The sequence below is a fragment of the Sphaeramia orbicularis genome, chromosome 22 (genome assembly GCF_902148855.1).
Source record: "Sphaeramia orbicularis chromosome 22, fSphaOr1.1, whole genome shotgun sequence".
NCBI lineage: Eukaryota > Metazoa > Chordata > Actinopteri > Kurtiformes > Apogonidae > Sphaeramia > Sphaeramia orbicularis.
In genome coordinates, this window is record NC_043978.1 from 47,004,509 (window position 1) to 47,027,240 (window position 22,732).

At 37.2% G+C, this 22,732-nt stretch overlaps 2 non-coding genes across 2 annotated transcripts; one reads left to right on the forward strand and one right to left on the reverse strand.

Moving 5' to 3' along the window:
• The first annotated feature begins 1,296 nt into the window (after positions 1 to 1,296).
• trnav-aac (transfer RNA valine (anticodon AAC)) lies at positions 1,297 to 1,369 on the forward strand. The gene has a single exon. It is a non-coding gene; the product is annotated as a tRNA-Val (tRNA).
• Positions 1,370 to 19,445: 18,076 nt separating this feature from the next.
• trnaa-ugc (transfer RNA alanine (anticodon UGC)) lies at positions 19,446 to 19,517 on the reverse strand. The gene has a single exon. It is a non-coding gene; the product is annotated as a tRNA-Ala (tRNA).
• Positions 19,518 to 22,732: the final 3,215 nt, after the last annotated feature.

The following is a 22,732-nucleotide window of genomic DNA, read 5'->3' on the forward strand; positions in this document are numbered from 1 at the left end:
GCAAACAAAAAGTATTTTCTGATCTTTTTTTTAAAATTTTTTTTATAATGAACCTTTAAACACATTAAATCTTGACTGCCCGTTGTTAGACTTTGAAAACAGCATGAGACTTCCAGGGAGAATGATTCACATTTAAAAGAATGTGTTTCTAATTTCCAGAGTCTACAAGCCCTGCTGCCGAGGAAGTTACTCAGAATAATCTATTATCGGCCCACACTTGTTTTTGCACTGGCCGTGAGATTGACGACCACATTACCCACTCTAAAGCAAACACCATGGGAAAAAGTACCCCCACACCCCTCCTGGAGCTCCTCCAATACATTACACTCTCCTGACTTCTACTCATTGCACATGCAGACACTGTTTAAGAGTGTACCTGGGCTTTGGTCAAAGACAGATTATCGTGCCATTTGCAGAGTAAAGTGAGCTGCTGAAGTCGACGGACTGTTGCAGAGCCCAGACCTTCATCAGTATGCTGAGAGCTGCAGCAGACAGACTGCTTTCATCTTAATGCACAAAAAGAGATATGGGAGTGAGAGAAGGGGGGGTTCTACTTTGTAAATGCCTGTTTTCTAGAACTGGAACAATGCTGTGATCTTTCAAAAGAGGAGACAGAACAATGACAAAAACATAGCACGTGTTAAAGAACAGGGTGTTGGAGTGATTCATTCAAACATTATATCACCTCCGATCATAATCTTACACTGATGACGATACTTTTGACATAATCGTTGTTAACGTTTGGTTTTACATGAACGGCATTTCATAGAGACGGTCGTCCAGCTGAGCTCAACACTTATTTTGGTGTGTGAGTGCAAAGTTCTCATCATGACCATTGCCATGGCAATAAAGCATATTGTGTAGAACAATATAATCAGGGTGGTTGCACTGCAAATTATTTGGTTCTTACCAAGATTTAAAAAAAAACCCCTTAGATTTAGAAGTGTTAGATAATTTATCATGTTTTAAGACTTAATTTCTTATTTTAACTCTTTATAGGGTACTCATAATAATACTCTGAAATCCTACATTTTAACCTTAGTGTGTTATTGGAGGAAAAAACAAGACTTTAAATTTTTATTGTTATGTAAAAATTCAAGGTCTTTGAAGTTACCGTATTTGGTTCCTTACCTGTAAGTGGCAATTTTTTTTTTTTTTTTAAATCCAAGAAATATATACAAAAAAATGGTGGAATACCCAACAACACGTCAAGCCCAAGAGCTGTAACCTACGTATGTCGCTCACTGTACAGTTTTGCTGTTCGCGTGACGTTTGTGGGCTGGAGAAATGTGCTAAGTTTCCATGGTGTAGTGGTTATCACTTTTGTCTAACACACAAAAGGTCCCTGGTTTGAGACCAGGCAGAAACAAGTGGCCAGCGTATGTTTTCCTTATGAGTTGCTTTGAGTCAAGCACATTAAGGTGAACCCCACAAAAAGTCTGGACAAATCCTTCCAAGCCCAAGGGTTTCATCATATGACAGCTTAAGCATCAGTTCCTTTTGTTTAACAGCATCTAACCAGCAGGAAGACCAACAGCATAAGAGAAAAACTGGAACACTCAAGAGTATTTGAGGAAAATCCTAAATGAAACCTCTGCATAGAAAGTATAAGCTATCATACCTGTTATGGATGGATCAGAATCTGTTGTTAAGTCAGTACCTGAGATTAGAGCTGCAGCTATTGGTTATTTTTCTGATCGATGAATGTATTGATTATTTTCTTCTATTTTTCTAACTTATCCTTTATTCCAGAACCAGCTGAAACAACCACAAAAAGTATAACAGTAAAAGGATATAGAAAAAAATTTATATTGAAAAAACAACAGTAGCAACATACGTATTGTTATATATAAACAACAAAAAACAAGTCAAATGGCGTGTACTGCAGTCTTCAACTTAAGATGTAACAAACATAAAACTTAAAACAAAGCCAAATATTTTTTATGTTAAAAGTTTAAAGAAAAGTGAGTGTTTTTCTGCCTTTTTGTCCTCATCTCCGTTGATCATGTACGTCGCAATAAGTGTCCTTGTGAAACACAACAGCGCAACTAATGTTTAATGGTAGTGAAATGAACCCTTTATTGGGCAAGTGACTATTTTTGGTAATTTCCACATACATTCCAAGACAGTGACAGCAACAGTTCCAGTGAGGACAATGAGTCAACAATCTCAGGTCCAATGTGGTCTACAGGGTCTGTAAGGTCCACCTCTGCATGAACAGTGAGTGTACCTGCTTTGTTCGGTACCATGAAGTAATGGTACTAATGTAAGGAATGATGTTCAAAGGAATAATGGGGATGTGGACAGGGGTCTGGATCAGCATTTATGTTGGTCTAATGTTCTAAAAGTGATGTTCTAATGTTCTAAAATACATGTTCCTTTTCATTTTTTATATTTACTTCTTGGATTCTTATCCTGCCCCCGGAAGGGGAGGAAAGGGGTATTGTTTTTGGTTCAGCTGGTTTGTTTGTTAACACACTAGCAGCAAAACTGTTGGTTGAATTCATACCAAATTGGGTTTATAGATTGCCAGTGACCCAGAATAGATCTGATTACTTTTTGGGAAAAAATAGGTCAAATGTTCATTTTTTTTTCTAAATTTTTAAAATCTTTTTTTTTTTTTTCCTATTTACCTATAATGGGTGAAATTTCAAAGGTCTTTAGCAGCAAAACTATTGGTTGAATTCATACCAAATTTGGATTATGGATTGCCAGTGACTCAGAATAGATGTTATTACATTTTGGGAGAAGTAGGTCAAAGTTCAAATTTTTTATGAATTTTTAAATATTTTTTCTTCTCCCATTTACTTATAGTGGGCAAAATCTCAAATGCCTATAAAAACATCAATTTTGTTTCAATTTACTTCAATCTTGGCACATAAATAGAGGCAATTGATATGCTGACATCAGCACATGCATATACATGATGACATCAGCTGGATTCATGCCAAAATAAGCTCCAATACGTGCGAGGGGCGGGGTTTGTTGTGCCTGGCACCACTTATTAAACATTTTATATTGGTAGATGACTTTGGTCGGTAGTGGTTATTTGGGTCTTTATGGATTCATGTATTTCAAATGTTTGATATCATTTGACAGGTACTTTATGGTAAGTTTAGATAAGACATTCACAGTGTAAATATGCAATGGGCTGCGTTGTGCTCCAGGAAAGCAGTGATCTGAGCTAGATGGATAATCATTGCACAAACCAATTTAGTTGAGAATGAAACTTTTAACAGAGATTTTATGAACAGAGAGGATGGGCCAAACCACTAAAACGCACTCAGCAGACAAGAACCGAGCAACACTTTGTCTTTTCTGCCCATTTTATTGTTCCTCAAATTTATTTGACTTGCGTAGGCGCTAATGCTGGGTTAATAGGAGACACCTCGATACAGTGACACCTATACTTCATGCAGCTTTACTTCCACACACCACATCCACAGAGAGTCCTGCACTCTCAGCTGTCATTAACAAGACCACTTTCCATCAGTGTTAAAATGCTGGCTGCTCTATTTCCCCACAGGTTTCCCCTGTACTCTGCAGCTTTTTACTGAACCTGGACAGGACTGACAGCAGCTTGTAACTTGGAATTTGTAGCTTCCAGGCCACAGGCCAACTCCACCTCCGCCTGGAGCCAAAACATGAAACTTTAGCCTTCTGTTGTGTACTTAGCACTACACTAAAAGGCTTAAAGTCCATTACAAATGGAAAATTGCTGGAACTTGACAAACTAATGTCAAAAACAAAAAGTTTGAGGTGGAGTTTGGGCTCATTCTGCCACGCTGGGTGCAAAGATAATGACCTTGGTTCCACAGGGAGCTGTCAGACACAGGTGTAGAACCCCACTCATGCCAGGCACAGTTTGATCTGTGTTCAGGCAGGTTTGAAATACGGAGGACAGTCAGTCTTTTCTGTACTTGGAGCAGCAGCTGAATGTCTTGCGTATCTGTCATTATCTACATCAAATTGGTGAGTTTCAGGGAACTGGAAGATGTTTTCTGTTTGGCTGAAGTTTGCAGTTCTGTTACTGGGTTCCAACAGGTTTTTGCAAGTTTTTTTTTTTTTTCACTTGTTATTGCAATGATGTACATTGTATTATGCTATAAACGTCAAAATTATGTTTCATAGTAGCAAAAAATGTAGGAATTAATCCATAGAGACCAGAACATCTAGCACTGACCAATGTCATTCACTGATAGAAAATGTTAAATACTAATTCTATCAATCCATGTAAATAATTGGTGTAAAATGGAGTTTTTCATCTTTTCATGGTCATCAGATATGACCCATTTGGACGTTCAGAGGCCATCATCTTCTACAACATTGATTCACCAGTAAAACCCATAGAGTTGAATCAGTGACAGTGGTTGTAGATGCTTATTTTGTGTCCAGTTAATGATATATTTTGCAGAAAAACTTATCTTTTTCTGCAATTTTCTGTTTTTTTATATAATAACCCTCAACTTTAATCTGAGCTTTACTGAACATCTACATCATCAGTGAATTAAATATAGGAAAATACCAAATTTTCACTGAAAAATGCAAACTACAGAGCGTAATATTAGAGTAAATGGTATGAAATCACTTAATAAAGGTTAAAAATCGAGAAAAAAATACTTTAGGAACTGCCATGAAAGCAGTAATGGGACTTGATGGATTAACGAAAGCAAAGTTTTATCCAAAAAAAGGGAAGTCGCTTGGCGTTCTTGGAGTCTTACCTGAGGATACCTGCTAATTTTCTTTTTTTACTTAAAGTTCTAATTTTCAAAATGTATCACCACTCTGTAAGTAACTTTGGCTTGAGTTAATATGAAAAATAAATAAATAAATCATATTACAGAGTTATAATTGCAAGCACTTTTTAGATCTTGAAAGAACAACATTTAAATTCAACCATTCTCAAGGATTTCAAGCACCCGAACAAACCCTGAATTTAACAAAAACAAATCCAATTGGGGAAACTGTCCAAAGCACTTGGAAAAGAAAACAAAAGGCGAAGGATAAAGTGATTCCTCAGCTGTCCTCTGCAGACATCCATCACAGTAGGACTGAGATGTTTTACATTGTTCATTACCCACACTGCAACTACACACAACGCTTCTGAAACGGAGCATGATGTGTTTGTTGGCTCTGATTTCAGACTCAAAAAAAGGAACAATTTCAATACGAAGCTCAAGTAGTTTTGTTCAAGTTTAATTCAGCGATGAGTCAGGTGTCCAGTCAGATCTGAAGTTAATACAGTCAGAGGATAATTCATCAAGTTCAGAAGACGGATTAATTTGACTATAGAATAGAACAGAATAGAAAAGAACAGAAAAGAAAAGAATAGAACAAAATAAAACAGAATACTGTAGAGCAGAACAGAAGAGAATACAACAGGATGGAAAAGAAAAGAATAGAACAGAATAGAATAGAGCAGAAGAGAAGAGAATACAACAGAATAGAAAAGAATGAAACAGAAAAGAATAGAACCGAATAGAACAAAATGGAACAAAACAGAATAGAATAGAAAAGAATAGAACAAAATGTAACAGAATAGAACAGAACAGAATAGAATAGAATAAAATACAACAGAATAGAGGAGAACAGAAGAGAAGAGAATACAAGAGAATAGAACAGAATAGAATGGCCTTTATTGCAATTGTGTCTACAATGAAATTACATGAAAATACTAAAACTAAAATAAGATAAGAAAATATAATATACATTTTACAATTTTGCAAAGTAACATAAGAATAGAGCTAAGTAGAATAAAAAATAAAAATGCCCAAAATATGAATAGACACAAATTTACAGTATTAACAGTATGTGACAGTATGTATGTCTATGAACAATATTAATATTAACAGTATGTATATGTATGAACAGTATTAACAATATTAACAGTATGTATATCTATGAACGGTATTAACAATATTTACAGTATGTATGTCTATGAAAACAGCATATATACCTATGAACCAAGTCTACATAAAAAAAATTGTGCCATTACATTTTGTTACATATTGAATAAATATTACATTGTTATTGCACAACAGAAGACTATCACATGACTTATTGCACATAATTTCACATTTGTAGGATTATTGCACATCATAGGAGGTGATTTGAGGAAGTTAGAACCTTTCTGGAGTTTTCCCTGTATGTCAGTTAGTGCATAACCCATGGTTCTAAATGTAGTCTGCACATTGACCAGCTTATCTGGATAAACTCTGTTCCTTGTCATTTGCTTTGTATCCGTCACTGCTGAAATGAAGCCGTCGTCTAGTGCACAGTCGGTTCAGCACCCTGCAGACTTGATGATGATGGTTAACGTATGACGTGCAGTGTGACCTACATATTTTCCATTTCAAAAAGCCATACTTTTCCAACACATTAATCCTTCTACTTCTCAGTAGATGTTTCAGATCATATTTGACATCAAGAGTACAAATAACCGGGTTTTTCGGTCCAATGTGTCATGACTTGAGGACGCAATGACATGATGATGGCATTACAGCATACAGCGTACACTGTTGGCATCCTCCATGATGGATGATTTCACACAAAGTTTGCATCTTGCTTTATTTTCACATTAGGAATTCTCAGTCAGGCTTTAGGTTTTTTGAAACCAGTACTCAAAAACCCTTGCATTTCTATCGTAACCATTTAATCCAGACTCCTACGCAGAACTTTGGATAGAGTTCCAGGCACAGACACTGCCTTGCTTCAGAGAACAGGCTTGCTCTGGACCTTGGCTTCTCGCACAGTGTTAAATATTTTCTGGCAGCGTTGGCCGCCTGCAAAAATCTGTTTGTATAATCAATGTATCTTTCCCAAAAAAATCGGATTTTTTTTGTATGTTTGTAAAAACATTTCAACATTCTTTTCATTTACATATTTATCCAATTAAAGAACTGACCAAATGTCCGTGCATAGTGCAGAGATTACCAGTGACTGCAACAAAGTCAGGAAGAGGATTTGTCTTTGGTCCTAATCGTGTAATGAAGTGCAAACGACGGTCCACACTCAACCTGTGGGTGATCTGTTAATGTGAGCAGCAGCGTAATATTCCAAATTCTGACTGCCTTTGGTTGTTACTATCATTTACTTGTACTTTTGCTTTCATTAATTGAGTACAATTAATAGTAGATTACTTGACATACTTAACCCTATAATGTCAAATGTATCATATTTGATAAATGAGTTTTGAAGCCCTCTACATGATCAGTGTGATATTTTTTTCTTGAAAAACCTGATGTATACAATTAGATACATGTAATACATGGATAATCCACCAGGGGGGTGGAATTTGTTCACCAGAGGCCTTTCCAGGGACACTACAAGATTGTCATTAATGAGGAAGGAGGCAGAACTTTCCTAATTTTGAAAAGGAATTACCAATTTGTTAAATATGTTTGTGTTATATTATGTTTTTGTTTGTTTATTTGAGCATTGAGACCTGATGTGTCAAATATGATACAAAATTGAAACTCATACATGGAAATTGATATTTGAAAAATAAAAAATTGGGTTGTTCAGAAGGACCAATAAAGGCTCCAGTTTCAAAGAGCTGGAATTTTCTGTCAATGATTTAATGGTTCAGGCATTATAGGGTTAAGTACAGCAAATACTTGAAACTTAAAGACTTTAACTTGAGTTACATTTCATTTGGTGACTTGAACTTCTACCAAAGTCATTTTTTGGTAGGGTATGTACAGGTACCCTGCCAAAAAATGACTTTGGTAGAGTACCTGTACTTCTACTCAAGTATGACTTTCCAGTACTTTATTCAACACTGTACTTTACTGTGTGTTTTAGGGTCAAAACAGGGTGGAACAAGTGGTGCCAGGCACAATAAACCCCACCCCTTCCATGTATTGTAGCTTATTTTGGCATTGATCCAGCTGATGTCATCATGTGTATGCGTGTGCTGAGGTCAGCATAGACACATTTTGTCCATTATATTTAAGTGGGGAAAAAAAATATTTTAAAAATTCTTAAAAAATTTGAAGTTCCACCATCTTTTCCCAAAATGTTATCACATCTATTCTGGGTCACTGGCAATCTATAAACCAAATCTGATATGAATTCAACCAATAGTTTTTCTGCTAAGGTGTTAATGAACAAAAAAAATTAACGAACTGGACCCAAAACAATAACCCTCGCCTCCCCTTCGGGGGGCGGGGTGATAACAGAACACTGCAAACAACAGTAAAAACAAAAAACGTCAAGGAAAACCGTATTAAAAAAAAAAAAAAAAAAAAAAAAAAAAAAAAAGCTTAAACAATCTATTTTCGTAGTGAGTCAGTCTTACTCACTGCTCTTTGTTTTAGCCCCCATTCCACAGGTGGCGAGGGGTGCACTGAGCATGCTCAGATGTCTATGTAAAGAACAATGTCTATTCTATCAGCAGGTTTTGAAATTGTTCTTATTGAGCAAACGGTTGAATTTTTAGGAATACTTAAAATTAATCATACATACAGAACACTCACCACAGACACATCAGGGGTTAAAGGGTCAAGTCCATAAGGATTCTGTCCATATGTCAAGAGGGTGGAACAAGGGGTTAAGAACTTGGCCCCAAAATAAAGCCAATACAGAAGTATCCTAAAGTTGTAATACTGCTGACAAAGGACTGGGTTTGGGTCCAAAAAGCCCTGGCTCCTATAGACTTACATCAGACTTCTGTCATTTTACAATCTCATCTGTTTCACTGGGAACCTGTAATAGGTGATCTGGCCCATCTTTATTTTCCCCCTGCAATTACTCAGATCTCAGGTCAAATAGAAGCTTTAATATGTACCATGTTGGACAGAAATTTACTGGTGCATACAACAGCCTTGCTGGACTTTCAGAATTCTGGTTTATTTAATAAATCACAAACAGCTCCATTATAGTACTGGTTAATGGGTTCTACTAACACAACTGTAAAATGTCATTGTTATGCAAGTCTTTGTGAATTTTATACTCATATATTGTATCAGTAAGCAGTAACATTATACAATGTATTCATTCATTTTCTGAACCCGCTTTATCCTCATTAGGATCACAGGGGTCGCTGGAGCCTATCCCAGTTACTTATTTGCGAAGGCGGGGTACACCCTGGACATGTCACCAGTTCATCACAGGGCTGATATATAGAGACAAACAATCCCTCTCAAATTCACACCTATGGGCAATTTAGATTAATCGATTAACCTATCAGACATTATACAACTGTTTCAGTGAAATAAAACAGGTCCATATATTTAAAACTAAACTCTGACCAGCAGGCAAAAGTTCTGAAGTTTTAAAAGAAAACAAAGAAAACAGAACATCTTCACGAAACAATGCTGGGGGTATACACATGGGTGTGCCTAGCGTAAGCCGCGTCCTCTCCCAGAGAGGGGAGGGGGAGTGGGCGTGGACAGATGTGTTCATTTGCATACCCGAAGCAGGCCCAGAAACAGCCTGTTCTGAGGAGGGCTGGTGAGAGTGACTTTTTCGACCGCTGAAACTCCGAACAAAGGATGATTTTGGGGCGAACAAACTTAAATACTATGTTTTCGGGCTTCTGAGACCTATATGACGTGACTGAAAAATAGCATAATATGGGACCTTTAACACACTTTAAACCTCCAACTCCCCGCTTCTATGCCGCACCCTACTTTTCAGTAACCCGGTCGCCCAAGTTCTCAGTCAGATTTTCTCTTAAGGGAACAGTCCTGCAGCCCAAACATTAGTGTGTGTGCTGCAGCTGCTCTTACACCTGTGCTGTGTGCATCAACCTAACTTTACGTGATTCTAGCATGACTGGTATGATGCGGCACTACCGTACTTTCTGGACTATTGAGTGCACCTGAATATAAGCCGCACGCTGCCATCTCCAACGTCTCACCGTCGATTCATTGATGCCAAGCTTACGTACAGCAGCTCTATTTCCTTCTTCGACAGCCAGATCCATCGCCTTTAACTTTAAAGCTGCCTCATATGCCTTTCTTCATGTGTTTTCCATGATGAGGGTGTGTGCATGACACGCAAAATGACTGATCTGAAGAATTTAGTGTAAGTGTGTTTGATTTAAGGTGGATTGGCCACATCATTGTTTAAACAGCAGTGTTCAAAACATGTGAAAAAGGTAGCGGCTGATAGCCTGGAAATTACGGTTCTTAATTATGATTGGCTGTTCTTATGTCTGTCTAAACATGGCCGAATGAATTCTTTCGAAATTGTATCAAACATGTCTCATATTTCTATTGAGAAAAGTTATTTCACGCTATATATTGTTATCGTTTTATCACCCAGCTCTAATAACAAATCTCAAATCACTGTATATTTACAAAGTAGATCAGAAACTGCCCACTTCCTCCATCCAGTAAGTTTATATATACAGTCTGTGGGGTGGGCATTAGAATTCAGCTGGAGTAAAACTAAACATACGCAGTGCAGTGAACTCACCGTTGCCTTTACTGATTGCCATCTTTAATGTGTCATTCATGCTTCTCTATCACTGGCTCATTCACAGCTGGACTTTCCAACCCCCGTCCAAGTACAAAGCCTGTTTCACCAAATCTATCGATGCCACAAGCGGAGTCTGTCTGGTAGGTGACTGACAGAGATCTGCACAGGAGTTTTACATCACTACCTTCTATTACTTATTCAGTACATATTAATATTTTGTTACTTTATTGATTTACTCATCTTTAGATGCTGTACTGTATTAATTTGAGGATTTTTATATCAGTTATTTATGTTACCATGGTTTTCAAATTTACACTTCTACACCGTTTAGTCTCGAAAAACAGAAAAATCTCGTCGAATTCACCACAGAAAAAAACTATAAATGCAATGCACCAACTAGTGTAGATAGATAATAAAGCCAAAGAACCCTGTAAAGCCTGAACCATTAAATCATTGACAGAAAATTCCAGTTTTTGAAACTGGAACCTTTATTGGTCCTTCTAAACAACCCAAACATTTGTTTTTTTCAAATATCAATTACCATGTATGCATTTCAATTTTGTATCATATTTGACACATCAAGTCTCAATGCTCAAATATTATTATTTTTGAACAAACAAAAACATAAAATAATACAAACATGTCTAACAAATTGGTAATTCCTTTTCAAAATTGCTCTTCCTCTTTCCTCATTAATGACAATCTTGTAGTGTCACTGGAAAGGCCTCTGGTGAATGAATTCCTCCCCCCGTTGGATTGTCTGTGTATTGCATGTATCTAATTGTATACATCAGGTTTTTCAAGAAAAAATATCACACTACTGTAGAGGGTTTCAAAACTCATGTATCAAATATGATACATTTGGCGTTACAGGGTTAAATAAACCTGCTTATGTTGCATTTTCAACCACAATGCATGAGAAAAATTAGCTTTAGAACACGAGGCTGAGCCGACATCACACACCATCATGTTTATGTCATCATGGATTTGTTGTGAAAAATATTAGGCCTCGCACCGGTCAACTTAACTGTACGGATTAATATGAAAATGGCCTTACCAATACTTCAGTAAACTTTTTATGCATGTCTTTACTATCTTTGGCATCTTAACTTAGAAATATCAAATTGAAACTGTACTACTAGTGGCATCAAAAACATCATCAGATATGCATGGCTCCCAGTATTAAATATGATAGGGTTAAATAAACCTAATGATAGATGCTAACATAAGCTGCTATTAACCAAACATCTTGCAAATCAAATGCCTATATAGCTCTGTTCACACTGTAGGCAAATGTGGCTCAAACCGATTTTTTTGCCCATATGTGATCTGTATCCGATCTTTTAAAGACAGTTTGAACAGCACAGATCCGACCCAGGCCACTTTCATATGTGGTCCTAATTCTGATATGTATCTGATATTTTGCAATGCGACTTCAGTCTGAACGGCCAGGTTGCATTTATCCGACATTTACGTCATTGAAATGCGACAAACGTCATAATTCTGCATCCCAGGAGGAGGAGCAGCGGAAAAAACATACTTACTTCTGTAAGCACAGTGCGTGCCTGCGTGGTCACGTATTACTTCAGGACCTCTTTTGTGCATGCGGGTCACTTCAGGATCACATTCAGTTCATACTCAAAACTGATGAAGTTGCATTTAATATGTAATATGAACAAGCACACAAAAAATCAGATTTCACCATAAAATCTGAATTATGCATTAAGACCTGCTGTCTCAGATACAATTCAGTGTAAATAACTCATTAAATTTTCACACACTTGAAAAAGAGACTCCACTAACTACTTCAGCAGCACATCTTTAAGCTCTTGTCTGCATTTTCTCAGCTTTTCCTCAATTTGCTCCTGTTTTCCTGCACACCAACAATGTACAGAGGAAACTAACAGAGAAGGGAAAAGGGGTGCAACTTTTAGAGGTCTGATCTGTGCCATACTGTGCAGAATAAGTCGTACCATAAGAAAAATATTAAAACTATATCTATATAGTATCCTATCGTTAGCCTCATAGCGTAATTGTTTCAAACACTATATAGACAAAAGTATTAGGACACATTGAATTCAGGTGTTTCTTTTCTAACAGGGGTCTGGGATACAAAACAATAATAACAAATGTCATAATATAGTTTCATACTGTGATAAATATTACATTGGTTTGTGTGGTTTAGATTGTTATCTTCGCTTCCAAAATACCTCAGAGATGGTTTGCATTGTTTTTTTTTTATGCATGACTATGATTCTAAATGTTCTACCTCTACATTTCTAAAATATTTTTCATGCTCTGACTGTAAATAATAATTTTCAACCACAACTAACCATCTACTTTCGTCACATCTCACTAAGGAAGAAAAATCTTCCATTAAACTTTAAGGAAATATTGAAGTTTCTAAACTATATGGACAAAAATATTGGGACATGTGGTGGCTACAGCTGTAAGATGTCCTGTTCATGCTGATTTTACATATAAACATCAATATTTATGATATTTATTACAATATAAAACTGTATTATAACATTTGTCATTATTCTTTTGCATCCCAGACCCCTGTTAAAAAAGAAGAAACACCTGAATTAAAAGTGTCCCAATACTTTTGTCCATATAGTGTATGACTTAGCCAATTATGCTATGACGCTAATGATATGTTTGTGTATGATGCCACTGTTGACCAACATTTACTTTGCACATTTTGCAAGATAAAAACTTTTCAATACAGTTGGCCTCATTCTTCTGTTGCAGCATTCCAGGGTAGGCATGTAAGGACGTTTCCCAGCATGCACAAGTGCAAAAGACTCAAATGTCTCGCTTCTCAGTTTTCAAGTTGTGGCTCCTCAGGTCGTCACTTTGCCTCCTCTCCTCATGTCTTATTCGCTCCTAGTGGAGATGTGATCGGAGGAGTTAAAGAGGAGATCGAAGGAGAAGCAACAGGTATTTAACAAAATGAAACATCCTCGCCTCCGAGCTGTCATTTCAAAGAAACGTTGACTATAAATGACATATGGAACAGCTGCATCATCTGTCTGTTATTTAGTTACAGTTACTGCTGCGGTTTATGATCTGTCACATGAGCGTTCGTGTTACGTATGATTAACTTCGCAGTTTCACAACATGCCATAATGTGTCAGTAGGTAATGTAGAGGTGTCATACATTTTTTACTTTTAAGTATCATGTATTAGTTTGACTCCATATTGGATTATATTAAACTAATGCTGTCATGTTTAAAGTTCTCCTCCTGCTGTGGTTTGTATAATCCAGATTTATGTCATACACCATGGACCCAATTGTCATTAAGATTCTGATAAATTTCTGCAAAGGATTCATCTGTGTATTTATTTGATAGAGACAGATACATGTACATACAGGGTGGGGAAGCAAAATGTACAATATTTTGAGGCAGGGATTGAAAGACAGTGTATGACCAATTAGTTTATTGAAAGTCATGAGAATTTATTTGCCACAAGAAAATTGACATAATAGAAAATGTTTTTATTCTATGTGTCCTCCTTCTTTCTCAATAACTGCCTTCACTCGCTTCCTGAAACTTGCGCAAGTGTTCCTCAAATATTCGGGTGACAACTTCTCCCATTCTTCTTTAATAGTATCTTCCAAACTTTGTCGTAATAGTTTTGCTCATAGTCATTCTCTTCTTTCCATTATAAACAGTCTTTATGGACACTCCAACTATTTTTGAAATCTCCTTTGGTGTGACGAGTGCATTCAGCAAATCACACACTCTTTGACGTTTACTTTCCTGATTACTCATATGGCAAAAGTTTCTGAAAAGGTATGGATAATAGTGTTAGGTATGATTATGACATCAATATATGTTTGGTTTCAAAACAATTGACGTAGTGCCTGCTGAGAAAAAACAACTAAATGTTCATTGTAAATTTTGCTTCCCCACCCTGTAGATAGACTGAAAACACTGATCAAAGGATAGATTAGATTAGATTAGATTAGACTTTGTTGATTCCACAATGGGGAAATTCAGTGGTCAAGGCAGCAACAGAATAAAGTGCAAGAAAAAAAATTGTGCATGCATCAAGATAATGTAAAAACCAAACAAAAATATGAAAACAAGTGGTTCCAGGCACAACAAACCCCACCCCTCGCACATATTGTATCTTACTTTGACATCGATCCAGCTGATGTCATCATGTCTATGCATGTGCTGATGTCAGCATATCAATTGCCTCTATATATGTGCCAAGTTTTAAGTAAATTGAAACAAAATTGATGTTTCAATAGGCATTTGAAATGTTACCCATTACAAGTAAATGGGAGAAAAAAAGATTTAAATAATTCATTGAAAATTTTAACTTTGACCTACTTTTCCCAAAATGTGATGACATCTATTCTGGGTCATTGGTAATCTGTAAACCCAATTTGGTATAAATTCAACCAATAGTTTTGTTGCTACAGACTACCACTCTGCTTCCCACAGTGCACGTCGCAACGGATTTCTGAAAATGCCCGAGTGACCTACCGGCTCTGTTTGTAAACAAATGAGTGGTTTTTGGTGGAGTACACTTCGAACTTGTTCACTGGGAGGGAAGAGGTTCAGGTGTGTAATCATGGAAAGACTTATGGATTTGTGATATTTAGGCAACAATTCAGGTTTTTACAGATTTTATGAAAAATCGGTGACGAAAATCCTACGCAGCTTTAAAGTTGACACTAGCTGGGTTTCCATTACAGTTTTCCACAAAATAAAAGCCATATTTCTACAGTTTCGGCAAAGAATATTTGCTACTTGTGGGTGTTTTCATTGAAGAGTGTTCTGATGCGTGATTCTAGTAAAGTCCCGTCTATGCGTCTCGCGATATGTCGTAGTTTGTAGTGTGTGGGTGTGTGGGGGTGCTCTGTGCGTACCTCACAGTTTCACTGTACAGGTGCACCTGATCATCCTAAGGCAAAGTCCTTATTCATGGCAGCGGCCACACATAATGTATTTCTGGGAGAGAACTGTACGGAATTCACCAATGAGTTGTGGATCCAGAATTTCCAAATGATAACATTTAATGAACTGTTATGTTATTGAACCTGTCATGGCACCAGACTTGTCATGCCTGTGACTAGTGAAAATGCGTAAAATGTGTTTCCAATACACTTTTGCGAAATACTTCTAGATCAAAACGTCTCAAAAACTGCCCTGAGTGTAAAAACAGTTTTTTTGCCATCTTTGACAGTTTTTGTGACATTTCTCTATTTACATTACCAGTTTTCTATTGCACAGTTTACATTTACATACACTGTAAAAAATGACTGTAGAATTAACACCAAAAAGTTGTAAAATTGTAACATGAAAAAACTGTAAGTGACAATACAATGCAAAATTGTTTATCTGAAAATATTTTTGTGTCAATGATTAAATCAAATATAGCTGTAGTTTTTACAGGAAGAGTATGTTAACAAAACCAGATTTGTATGTAGAAATAATGTATTTCTATTGTTTTTAGAAAATAAAACTAAATTGAAAAACATTTTGGTGTTGTTTAAATTGCAAGACCATAATGTTGAAATAACGGCCTATTTGCTTTTTTTTTCTCTTTTTTTAAAATAAAAAAGTTACATAAAAAAGTAAACATTTAACAATTCAACATTTTAAACTTGTAAATTAATGAGTTAGAGTTGGTAGAGCGGCTCGTCCAATAACCAAAGGGTTGGTGGTTCGAATCCTGGCTCCGACTGTCCATATGTCAAAGTGTCCATGGAAGACACTGAACCCTAAATTGTTTCCAGTTGGACCTGGTGGATTTGGAAAATGCTTTGGACACCATGAAGGTGTAGAAAATGTGCTAAATAAGTGCAGTCCATTTACCATTTAAATTCAATGTTAAATCTACTTGTTTAAACTGTTAAATCTACATTTTTAAACTGTTAAATCTATATGTTGAAAATGTTAAATCTACATGTTACTCTGTAAATATGTTTACAGTTGGATGTGTTTTTTACAGTGTTGTTCTGGAAACCACAGCTGCCAGTTTTTTTCTGTAAAAACAACAGGATTTTTTTTACAGTGTACATTTTACACATATACATTTACATTTTGCGCATTGCTGAGGGTAATGGAAACCCAGCTACTGATTCACGGGCTTGTCTTTAACTCTTTAAAACCTGACGTGTCATCACTGACACACCCTGTGCAGATGCAGTTCAGATGGCTGTAACTCTTTTAGTGTTTGTGCCGTTGGAAAAATTCCAACGGTTTCTGAAACCTGAGATGTTGCACTTTATAGCTTTACTGGGTCATTACAGTCATTTCACTCACACCTGCAGTAGAAGCTGGAGAATAAGCCGTTTTAGCCGAAGTATAACCTGCAGTAAGTTGTAAATGGCTGCTAGATTTTGAAAGTTCTAAATGCTCTGAAAAAATGGGCAGAAGGACTCACTCACAGTATATTTTCTAACTTTTTTTATAGTCAAAATAAGAAAAAAAAAGTTCAGACGGACCATTTTAGGCTTAGGGTTTAATGGGTTATAGTGAATCACATAACACTGGACTACATTTACTACATTTGACAGCAATTTGACGATTTACTAAAGTTTGTAGTGTTGATAATGTTTCTTTTTTTTAATTGGGTTTTAGACACTAAATATCTGTTGTGAATATTGAGTTGGAAAAGCTTGCAAAACCCCTGATCTATCCCCTTGTTTTTTTTCCCTTTCTTCTTGGCTTGTGACTCGGCAGATGGAGTGTAAGATGAAAATGTAAGAAGTAAATCTAAATAGGAGTCAAAACATGGTGGTAAACCTTTACTGTGGAGTTTTGGCAGAACACCACATAATACTAAATCAAAGCATTAAGCCGAAGCCAGGCGGCTCGCACTTAGAAAAACAGGATATATAGCCGCATACTGTATACTTGTGAATTTACCAAATAAGAGCACACACATATGTGCAGCCACACACACACACACACACACACACACACACACACACACACACACACGGTGTCTAGTGTTTCAGTAGATTGGCTGGCCCCTGCCTACTGCTGTGATTTATTGTGGCAAATTGAAAGATTCCAAGAAGTGAGTCAGTTTGTGTTGGCAGGACTTCAGTCCAGCCTGCAGGTCAATGCCCTCACACATACACATACTCTTCCTCATAATAACTGGAGAAGCCGGTATAAGCCTCCCTAAGCAAATACACTGCTAAAACAATATCCATTAAAGCAGGAGATGGTGGCCATAAGTCAGGAGGCTGCGGCCCCTGCTAACAGAGTGGCTCCGACACAGTGTGACGGCAGCGGTGAGTGATGACCCGTCATCAATCACACACCACTTCTGTCCTGGTTGACATACCGTAATCTGACTCCCTCTGCAGAGACAGGTCATCACAGGAATGTTCTCTGGGTGCATCTGCAGGGAAAGTTTCCTGTCATCAGTTTGACATTTCACTTTATGGGTGCGGGTGCCCTTAACCACTTTTGTTACTTTTTATGCTACTTTACTTTACTATTACACTACTCAACATGGGGACATGTGTGCCAAAAGAGAAGATTTGTCTGGGGAATAAAAACAGTATGTTTAATTTAACTTAGTAGTTCATGGTGTAAGATTTACCATCTAATTGCAAAAATTAGATGGTTCATCTAGAAATTTTCATCTATGTCAGCGTATTTCAACCTTGGGGTTGCCTAAAATTTCTAGTAATTGATAAAAAATAAATAATAATAATAATAAAACTTACTAATAAAAAATATATGGTGAGTTGAGACAATCACAATACATTTAGATTACAAAAAACTCCTCATTGTTGAGAGTTACAGGGTGATGCTGCTCCACTTATTTATTTTTTTCATTATTAAGTTTCAACAGGGTCATCACTGTCGTCGCATGACATTTGCAATGCAAAAATAAAGCAATATTTTAATACGGCCAATCACTGTGAAAGCACTCAAGTAATAAGCAAAGGTTAGAAAATATATACATATATATATATATATATATATGTATATATATATATATATATATATATATATATATATATATATATATATATATATATATATATATGCATTCCAATTTAATTGCATGAAATGAAAATGTTCCTGTTGTGTAAATCTATTCTTATCTACAGAGCATGGGGTCTCCTTCACAGAATCCATCATACTGTGCTGTAAGGTTTCTACAGTGGCTCAGAAGGGACAACTTTCTATTTTATGGCTTTTTATCATGTTTGTTGGAATTTCTGCCTGGTTGGTCCAGTTTTCTTTTGATTTATCTTTTATTTTATGTGTGTATACAACTTTATAATCACACAATTTTCCAGACTTACATAACCAAAATCCCACCACTGACACCTTTAGATGCTCATAAAGTTACCTTTTGCAATGACTGCACTTTTCAGGTCTCCTTAAAAATCCCAGATGAATGCTGTGACAACGATGACTTTGGTCTAATTCAGACACAAAATTCAGAAAAGTGTGGTTAAGGTTAAAATAAGACTGAGTTTTCATGGTTATAGTAACAAATTCAGCTTAAAATTTGTGAAGGGACAAAACTGTGTTGCAGGGAGCGGTTGCAGTAGTGTGAACTGGTCCGTCTCAGTTTGACTTAATCCCAGTAATTTGCATTGCTATCAACTGCTTGTTAAAATTGCCAGAAGCTGGTCTGTGAACAGTGTTTCAATCACTGTCCTCATCCATACTTTAAGACGGTACAAGTTAGCCTTTATGCAGATACAACAAAAAAGCATGAAAAGTGGTGTTGCTGCCAAGTGTCAGGTTTACAGGTGATAAGAAGAAGAATCTGTATTTTGTCAGTAGGTTCACACACACCACACCCAAATTTGGCTTCTGCTTTTAACCCATCACTGCATGATGCATACATGCATCACACACTGCATACTGGGAGCAGTTAGCTCGCCATATCAGGCGCCTGGGGAGCAAATGGGGGGATAAGTGCCTTGCTCAAGGGCACATCAGCCAACAGCTCTCTGCCAGTTCAGGGAATTGAACCGGTTCTACCAGCCATCTAGACCAACACTGCCCCCAAAACAGTGGAGATGCCGGGGATTGAACCCGGGGCCTCATACATGCAAAGCATGCGCTCTACCACTGAGCTACATCCCCTTCACTATCTTAGTCATAGAGGAGTAACAATGTGTTTTCAGTCTGAGAAAGGAGATGAGTAGTGGTCTCTTGTTTGTTCCCCCCTTCCAAAGAAAACTATCTGTAGAGCTATATCCTCCACTCATCCTCAGCCTTAACCCTTTAAAGGGCAAGTGACTATATTTGGTAATTTCCACATCCATTACAAGACAGTGATAGCAACAGTTCCAGTGAAGACAGTGAGTCCACAATCTCAGGTCCAATGTGGTCTCCAGGGTCTGTAAGGTCCACCTCTGCATGAACAGTGAGTGGACCTGCTTGGTTAGGTACCATGAAGTAATGTAACTAAAGTAAGGAATGATGTTCAAAGGGAGAATGTGGATGTGGACAGGGGTCTGGATCAGCACTTATGATGGTCTAATGTTCTACAATACATGTTCCTTTCACATTACATGTTTTTCCTGTATTTTTGATAAATACTTCTTGGATTTTTTTTTTTTTTTTTTCCACATATGGGCAAGGAGCCCAATATGGTAACTTTACTGACCTTGATTTTTTACATGACAATAACATTTTTTGAAAAACTTCACAAAAGTAATAATGTCTTGTTATGTCCTCCAACAACACACTAAGGCTACGTTCAGACAGCAGGTCTTAATGCACAATTCAGATTTTTTGGTGGAATCCGATTTTTTTGTATACTCGTTCATATTATGCATTAAATGCAACTTCTATCAGTTTTGAGTATGAACTGAATGCGACCCTGAAGTGACCCACGTGTGCAAAAGAGGTCCTGATGTAATATGTGACCATGAAGGCATGCGCTGTGTTTACAGAAGGAAATATGTATTTCCCGCCGCTCCTCCTCCTGCGATGCTGAACTGTGACATTTGTTGCATTTCAGTGACGTAAAGGTCAGAAAAATGTGACCTGGCCGTCAAAACTGAAGTCGCGTTGCAAAATACCAGATGCATATCAGATTTAGAAACGCATACAATCACGGAAAAACTTATTAGACCATTGAAAGTCATCAAAAACAATGGTTATGCAATCAAGTACCAACTCCTGTGTGTATCATGTGACTAAAATGGAAAGAAAAGAAAACATGGAATGCCTAAAAGCACTGTTTTTGTCAGTACAATGCCATAAATATTAATGTAAGAACTGAAGTGATTTTAGTTATTATCAAGAAAACACAGAAAATGGATAGATATCTTCTTATATTCTTGCTGTTATCATGATATTTGTCCAAACAAATGTACCTTTAGTTGTACCAGGCATTAAAATGAACAAGAAGCTGAAGAAAAAAACAGGTGATCTAATAATTTTCTCCGTGACTGTCTGAAAATGGCCTGGGTTGGGTTTGAAAAAATCGGATTTGTGCCGTTCAAACTGTCTTTAAAAGATCGGATACAGGTCACATATGGGCAAAAAAAAAATCAGATTTGGGCTACATTTGCCTGCAGTCTGAACGTAGCCCAAGGTTGACATTTTGAATTTCAGAGTATTTCTATGAGTGACCTATAAAGCGTTAAACACAGTATGTAACAAGCTAACAGCCGATGATGTTTTCGACAGAAGGACGGTCTTGTAGGCCTAAATCTCATTAAGTCCACCATGTTGGTAGAACAGTGTTGATGTTTCTGTATCTGCCGCTGGATCTTATCTGAGCCACTACATCAGGTCTGTGAGCAGCTCAACTAATGGAGACTGATGCAGCTCCCTCCTGCGTTGTCGTGCCTTTGACTCGCTCTCCCACACAAAGCCGTGACCGACTCCAACACATGTACTGTATGTCACAAGATATACGAGCAACTATTAACTATCTCCAAACCCTCTGCTGGGGTCACGGAGCCGGAGCCGGGGCCAGGATGGGCTGTTTACACTGTGTCCACGATCTCACTGTTGACTGTACTTTAATGACTGTACTCATGCTTGTTAAAATGATGATGTTCTTTCTTATGTGCTCTACTAATGTGGGGAGCTGTAATAGTAAAGCCAGTAAAATGAAATTAAAACAGAGACCGAAGCTTCTGTACACATTTAGGACAACCATAGACCTAAACTTCAAAAAATCATGGGAAGGAATGCTTCTAGAACCCAAAAAGAGTTTGTTAGGGGTGCTCTTTGGAAAAGGGATTCAAAAAGTAGATAAAAAACAGAAAGAAAACTCCAAGGCATGTTCTTTAACCCTTTCATGCACGAATTTTGATAACCTTAATCAAAATTTTTTCATGTGTGTTTTTATTCATCTTTAGGCATGAAAAAAAATGCGATTGAAAATTTTCTTCTGAAAAATAAATAAATAAATAAATAAAATGTTAAAAATACATTAAAAAAATTATGAAAACATTTTTTTTATGAACCTATTTTTCCTGAAGTTGCAAAATTGTCCACTCAGCTGGACACAGGTTCAATTTTTGACGCACAGAAACATGTATTTACTGATAAATTGTGTGAAAACTATGGGGAGGGCTTGTGATTCTGGGGGTTTATGCTCAGGAGAGATCTACATAATGTTACCATTTCTTGTCAGAAAAGATATGTAGTGTCTTAAAACTTTAATAAAGACCTGCCACTTTAATAAAGACCACTTTAATAAAGTGTGCAACATAACTTTTTGAGTTATGTTGCACACTAACGGACAGACAAACAAACAAACAAACAAACAAACCCTGGCAAAAACATAACCTCCTTGGCGGAGGTAATAATATTGACGTATTTACATTATGATTGCACATGGACATGGTGTGATATGGGGGGGTGGGGTGAACTGTTGTATAGTCTGATGGCTGTGAGGTGGAATGACCTGTGGTAGCGCTCCTTGTTGCACAGGGGATGTAAGAGTCCGGTGCTAAAGGAGCTGCTCAGGGCCTCTACAGTGTGGGTTATCCATGATGGATGTCAGCTTTGCCAACATCTGTCTGTCCTCCACCTCTTTGATGTAGTCCAGCTGGCAGTTTAGGACAGAGCCTGCTCTCTTTATCAGTTTATTGAGTCTCTTCCTGTCTCTGTCCGTACTGTCCGCTCCCAAGCACACGATGAAGTGGACTACAGAGGCCACCACAGTGTCAAAGAAAGAGCCCTGTTCACTACGAAGGACCTCAGTCTCCTCAGCAGGTGGAGGCGACTCTGGTCCTTGATCTCTGTTGTTTGTCCAGTCCAGTTTAATCTTGAGGTGAACACCCAGGTACTTAATAGAGTCCACTATCTCAATATTTAATGCCGTTTCAATG